Genomic DNA, 5,974 nt, shown 5'->3' on the forward strand with positions numbered 1-5,974 from the left:
AAAACCTAACAAGCACCAACCTGCAGCTAGAATCTCTCCTTCTACTGTTTCATTGTGAAAACAAGGCTAAAAAACAGGAATTATTTGGGCCAACTGTATGGTCTTAAACACCAAAAAGGAAAGTATGATCAAAGAGTAAATTCATCAGTATATTTCTTTAAGAGCTCAAAGGATTGCACTTCCCACACATTAAGCTTACGTCTGTACAAAATTTAGACAATTTTTCTCATTGATGATTTTGTTCCTAACCAGAAAGTGCTGCTCAGAAGTAAGACTTCAAATCTTAGTCTGCAATACTGTAGTGATAGGAAGATATTTCCTGTAACTAAGGGAGACAACCAGCTATTATTCTATAATGATGGATAAATTTGTTTTCTCCCCCTATCTAGAAGCCTTTAAGAGGGAACTGACACTGATTCTAACTACTCCAACACCTATCAAAATACCTGAAAACAAATCCTGAATCCATCACTCTAGAGTCCAGCCTTGGAAGATAAAAGAAAAATGAGGAGGAACCCAATAGAGGGATGCTTTCGGGAGCCCTTGTCAAGAAATTCCAATGGACTCATATGAACATTTGAACATTTACCTGTTCTGACTTTTTTCTGCTTCTCTGGCTAGAACTTGTAATGCTAATTACTCCTGCCTTTACTTTTCCTTCACATCTTTTATTCACCAGTCAAGGACTTTCTTTTCCCCTACAGAGAAGAGTTATGCAACTTGGGAGTCTTTTTGATACGCCCAATGAAGGAGCACTCCAATTGCCTCACCCTGCATCCTTGTTTGGCATGGAGGAAGCCAGAGCAGTCTACATCCCGATTCCCTATGGGCAACTTGGGTAACCTCTTCAGAGGCTGGTGTGATAAGAATGGGAGGTAGGAATTGGCTAAGCAGTTAGGGTACAAAAGGCCCCAAAGAAAAGTAGCCAGTTTCTTGTCTAAAACTCACCATGTCCTTGGGCCTCTTAACAACATACTCCTTCCAAAGGCCAAAAATGTCAAAAATACTTGAGAGCTTTATCTAATCCTTAAAAGACTTTAGGGTTACCTCTTCAGAAGGAGGGATGTTAAAGTAGCCAAAAGTCCCATAAAAAAATAAATCAAAGAAGAAACAAAAAAAAAAAAAAGAAAGAAAGGAAAAAAAAGCAGCTTGAGTATTGGCCAGGGAGCAAGTCAGAAAGCAGCATTCCTCCATGGCCTGTGTTCCAGCTCCTGCCTCCAGGCTCCTGCCCTGAGTTCCTACTTTGGTCTCCCTCAGTGATGAACTGTGACTCAGGAGATGTAAGCAAAATAGACCGCCCCACACACACAAAAAAGAAAAGATGAAAAAGATTGGGATGTTCTGTATGAAATACACACAAAAAGTCAAATAAAAAAATGAGATGTTGGAGGAAGAAGCATAAAAACTTGCTTCATGTTAATTAATGGATATGAAAAATATTACCATTGAAATCTACCTGATGAATTTATATCCATAATCAGGTGCCAAGGATCTCAGAAAGTAACCAACTGTGACTAGCAATAATCATATACATAGAGATTAGAGATGCATGTGCAAATATCTAAATGTTATTTGCATTAAAATGAGTTTTTTTATGAAACAGTATATTCTAAAATGAATTTTTTTCTTCATTCAATTTTATGTCTTATAAGGTTTATGCTGAGCATACTAATGTATAACTGTATTAGTTTAACACTGTGAACCTAAAAATTACAACCAGTTTTAAAAGAGATGCATCATTGCTCTGGAAATTGTCATTGACTATGTCAATGATGTTGTAATGAAATGCTTCTACTAATTATGTGGTTATTAAAGAAATTTTTAAAAAATAATAAAAAAAGAAGACCTTATCTATTGAGTTTGGTTATCACACTGATGCTATGTGTAGTACTCACTTGGGTGGCACATATACTAATGTATGGTTAATTTTTAAAGAGCTCTTGTATTTCAGCAAAAGTTAAAATAGCGTATCCATAAATTAGCAGCTATTACCATGCACAAACAACTTCTAGTTTTTCTTTCCCCTTTTTTGACTAAATAAGGACATGATTTCCTACAAATTTGTCTCACAATTAATTTCAGAGCAGTCATGACAGCAGAATAGCAGAGTTTTTTTCAGTAGAATATATAACTACAATTTTTATTACTTAAAATTTCATAGCACATGATAATGAAAAGTACCAGACTGGTGAAACTTAACTTATTGGTTGTTTGGCAGCCATAGTTTGAGGCCTATACTAATGTGATCAGAAGGATTTAAAGGACACATTTTGCCCCTTGCCTTCCAAGGTCAACTAAGTTCCAGGGGACTATGGAACATCTCTCAAAATGTCCTGTAACTGTGGTGAGTCACCTGTCTTCTTGTTCAGGGAGGACACAAAGACCCCATGAGAGGGGCTTGAACAAGTGTCCAGTCTATAAAGAGGAAGGTCAACTCAGAGGAAATGCCTCATTCATGCTTCCAAGTGAAACCAGACATGGCCGAACAGGACCTTTGACTTACCTTCACATAGATGGAACTGGTAAAAGAAAGGAGCGAGGAGATCTTCCCAAGCCCATGTGACCCCTGAGGAAGAGATTCTCAAATTACCTTAAGTGTAAGAATAAATGGATTTATTTGGGCCAACTGTATGGTATTAAACACAAAAAAGGAAAGTGTAGGAAACCAGGATGCCAGGCCCTAGGATGAGGTGAGCCTAAAACTTACAGGTCCAGGCTGCATTCTCTGCTAAAGGGAGGGGCACTGAAAACAGTGGCTCTGATAATCCTTGTCTTGCAGAACACTGCTAGAATAGCAAGGAGGAAGCAGCCCAGTGATAAAAGTGCAGGCTCCCTGCTCTGTGGGAAAGCATTTTGGTCAACAACCCTTAGCTCATCTCCTTATCCTGAAAAAATAAGTCAGCTATCCCTGGCTAAGAGATTAGGCCAGGTTAAATGTTTACTCCTGAGCTAAAAGCTGAATGTTCACCATGATTTTAGCTCTAAGAAAACATTGTGGCCAATAAATTACTGGATGGGCATTGATAACCATGAGTAAAAGTTTAAGAATTCTTCTGGCACCAACTAACAGGCTAAATGTCCTATTTCTTTGGACCCTAAATCTTTGTGACTGCCATATCCCATGTGACTGCTAGTTCCTTGGGATGTATAAAAACCATCTGAATTCTAAAATAAATCATCCTTTTGGGAAGACACAGGTCCCAGAGTTTATGACTCTGTCGCCAATCAGACCCTCTGCCCCAAAGCCAGCAGGTCCCCCACTAAGCAAAGCAAACCTGAGTCCCCAAAGGAAAGTATAACCAAAGAGTAAAGTCATCAGTATATTTATTTAAGAGTTCAAGGGATTACACTTCCCAGACATTAGGCTTAAGTCTATACAAAAAGTTATTTAGACAATTATTTCTCATTGATGATTTTTTTCCCTAACCAGAAAGTGCTGCTCAGATGTAAGACTTTAAAGGTAGGTCTCCAATACTGTAGGGCCCACCTGTAGCTAAGGGAGAAAACCAGCTATTGTTCTAAAATGATGGATAAATTTGTTTTCTCCCCCTATCTAGAAGCCTTTGAGAGGGAACAGACAGTGATTCTAACCACTCCAAAAGCTATCAAAATATCTGAAAGCAAATCCTGAATTTATCACTCTAGAGTCCAGCCTTGGAAGACCAAAGAAAATTGAGAAGGAACCCAGTAGAGGGATGCTTTTGGAAGCCCTTGTCAAGAAATTCCAATGGACTCTCATATGAACATTTGAACATTGACCTGTTCCAACTTTTTTCTACTTCTCTGGCTAGAACATGTAATGCTAATTACTCTTGCCTTTATTTTTCCCTCACATCTTTTACTCATCAGTCAAGGACTTTATTTTCCCCTACAGAGAAGAGTTATGCAACTTGGGAGTCTTTTAGATACACCCAATGAAGGAGTGCTCCAATTGCCTCACCCTGCATCCTTGTTTGGCATGGAGGAAGCCAGAGCAGTCTGCATCCTATTCCCCATTGGAATTTAGGTAACATCTTCAGAGGATGGTGTGATAAGAACAGGAGGTAGGAATTGCCTAGGCAGTTAAGGTAAAAAGAGCCCATAGAAAAGTAGTCAGTTTCTTGGCTAAAAGTCCAAATGTCATTGGGCCTCTTAGCAACATACTCTGTTCCAATGGCCAAAAATGTTTAAAGTATTTGGCAGCTTGTATCTAATCCTTAAAGGAGTTTAGTGTTACCTCTTCAGAGGGGGGAATGTTGGAGTAGCCCAAAGCCCCATTAAAAAAAATAACTCAAAGAAGAAGAAGAAGAAAAAAAAAAAGATTTTGAAATAAAGCTGTTCAGAGATGATTCAGGACATGTGGCCAGGAGCTTCAGAGCAGTAAAGTAAGTCATCAAGTCTACAATTAAAAAAAAATGGCTTCTAATAAAATACTTTGCAAAAAAAATAGGAAAGAAACAGAATGATGAGTCAGAGCCTGCAGAATGTATAGTAGGAAATGTACCAGATAGACATGAAGTGAATGGGTGCTGGGAGTTTGAACCCGTGACCCCCGGGGAGGTGATGATTGGGGATGAGTAAGCATGCCGTTCACCAGCCCAGGCTGTCCCCATTATCCAGGGACACTCAGACGCAATGCCGAGTCTAGTCAAACAAGGACTCATTTATTGTAGGTGTTACAAAGCTTATAAAGGCACCTGGAACTCCCCCCTCCCCCCTGTATCTTAAGGATGGTCACGTGCTGATCATGCACTCCTCAGCAGTGTGGAAGTATTCTTCAGCATTTCAAAGCAAGCCAGACCACGCCCCCAGTAACTTCCTCTCAGACCTATGCAAGGTGGGGCCATTAGGTCCCCACATATCCCCCTTTTTATTTTAAGGCAGACTGATTTTATTTCATGGGTTACCCACCTCATAGGTGGCTCCCTGAGGAGAGATGGCTATCTCCTTCCTCTAATCTTATGCATTTTTGCCTGTCTTGGGTTGTGTCACCTCTGATCAAGCCTTGCCTGTCATTTGATCATGCACCTGGCCATGTGCATGTCCTGTCTTAGGAGTACTTGTCATGGGACATCTTACCCATCTTTGGCTAAAAATGCATCATGATTAAGGGCAGCCACGTGGGTAATGCCAGCCCGTGACAGTCTTAGTCTCTGCCTAACTCGGTTAGCCAAGCATGGGCAAATGGAGGGGGTCCTGGGGAAGTCCGTAATCATGAGGAGGTGGGCCGTGGCAGTTCCAGGGGTCCTCTCTCACCGAATTATCTGGTAAAGACACTTAAAGATAAGCATTATCAAGAGAAACAAAGCAAGTCATGGCGTAGGACAAGTTGAAATACTTCTGGGACCATGTACCTTTTAGCCAATCAGCCAGTTGTCAAAGAGGCTGACTGGGAATGAAGCCAAGAAACTGGGTCCTTCACCTCAGATGGAAAGAGAAGAATTTTGTCTCATAAACTATTGTCCATGGACCATCATGCTAGTCAGTCAGATCCTGGCCTACCCACTTAAGGTTTTTTGCAGGCACCCATATGGGGTTTGAATCTCCTGTAGGGCAGATACATCCAAAGCCTCGACCCATGGTTAGCAATGGATCTGGTCCTTTCCATCGCTCCATAATGGGGTCCTTCCATCTTACCTGTACCTCAGGTCTCTGCTCCTCTTGTCCCCAATGCTTCTGAAACCAGGATTCCAACTGATTTTTTTGAAAATTGAGAACATTAATAGTGAATAAGGCTGTACCCAACTGTTGGTGGGGGCTTATTCCCTCTTTTTGTTTTTGTAATTGAATTTTAGGTTTTGATGGTTGAGTTCTATAATGGCTTGACCTTGGGGATTGTAGGGAATTCCCGTATTGTGTTGAATTCCCCAAAGTGAGAAGAAATCTTGTAAATTTTTACTCACAAAACATGGTCCATTATCAGTTTTAATTCTTTTGGCCAGTCCCAGCGTAGCAAAGCACTGGAGAAAATGAGACTGAGCATGTTTAGACTTCT

At 40.4% G+C, this 5,974-nt stretch overlaps 1 pseudogene; it reads left to right on the top strand.

Annotated features, from left to right (window-relative positions):
* The window catches only part of LOC115070685, an 8,120-nt pseudogene that overhangs the window by 1,065 nt on the left and 1,081 nt on the right, over positions 1–5,974 (top strand).

This window comes from Nannospalax galili, unplaced genomic scaffold (genome assembly GCF_000622305.1).
Source record: "Nannospalax galili isolate Female #2095 unplaced genomic scaffold, S.galili_v1.0 scaffold1517, whole genome shotgun sequence".
Taxonomy (NCBI): Eukaryota; Metazoa; Chordata; class Mammalia; order Rodentia; family Spalacidae; genus Nannospalax; species Nannospalax galili.